Consider the following 1,189-nt stretch of genomic DNA (forward strand, 5'->3'; position numbering starts at 1 on the left):
TTCCTCTGTGGAAGTTATGAAAAAAACTTTAAAAGAAAGTATTTTGTTTCTTTCCTTAATAGAAGTTTTAAATGTTAAAAGTTATAAAATGTTATAAATATTAGAGTTTCCTTAATAGAAGTTAATTTGTTAGTCACCTCCCTATGCCTAAAATGGACTTGATGCAAAAATTAAGATAGAGAGTAGTTAGTTACTAAAAAATAAAGAAATGTAATGCAATTAGTTTAAAGCAGTGGCATTACTTGCTGCTGAACTAAATCATGTCTACACAAAGTCACCTGTTTTGTTTGAGCAAACTTCACAAAAGAAAAATGTTAAGAGAGTTTGCTCCAGAGGTTAAGTTGTTGCAGTATGCGGATAATCAGCTGTTATCAAAGAAACTGTGGGAGAAGTTTATTAACCTGCAGAAGAAAAACATTAGCTCATGAGAATTGAATCTCCCGCCTATTGGAGGTAGTGAATTTACCAAAAAAAGTAGCAATAATACACATCAAGGGACACCAGGCAGGGTGCTCAGAAGAGGCAATAGGAAACAGACTGGCTGATGAAGAAGCTCGGAAAGCTGCATTGTTGCCAGAAATCTCTTAAGTTACTTCCCTTGCTCCCAGTAACTGCACCCTTGCCAGAGAAGCTGTCTTTTCCACCAGAAGAACTTGAGATAGTTAAAAAGAGTGGGGCAGAAGAAAGAGGGAGTAATTGGTTTACAAGAAATAGCAAGCAGTGGATACCAAAAGCTTTAGCCTCACAACTGCTAAAACAGCTCCACGAAGGGAGTCATTGGGGCTCCCGAGAGATAGCAGAAGCTTTCCTCAAAATGTATGCTGCTGTGGGTCTTTTTGTTCTGGCAAAACGAGCTGTTGATGGTTGTTTAATTTGTGCTAAGACAAATAACAAAGTTACAAAGAAACTGGCCAGGGGTGGAAGGCCTTGAGCTGTACGTCCCTTCCAAAGATGCCAAGTAGATTTTACTGAGATGCCCCGGGTGGAGAAATTTAAATATCTTTTGGTAATAGTATGTCAATTAACAAGATGGCCAGAAGCCTTCCCTGCTGTTTCAGCAACCACAAGGTCAGTTATTAAAGTATTTTTGGAAAAATAATTCCAAGATATGGGATGGTGGAAGCAATAGACTCAGATAGAGGAACTCATTTTACTGGAAAAATTCTTAAAGGAGTAATGACTGCTTTAG

This window comes from Parus major, unplaced genomic scaffold, assembly GCF_001522545.3.
Source record: "Parus major isolate Abel unplaced genomic scaffold, Parus_major1.1 Scaffold189, whole genome shotgun sequence".
NCBI lineage: Eukaryota > Metazoa > Chordata > Aves > Passeriformes > Paridae > Parus > Parus major.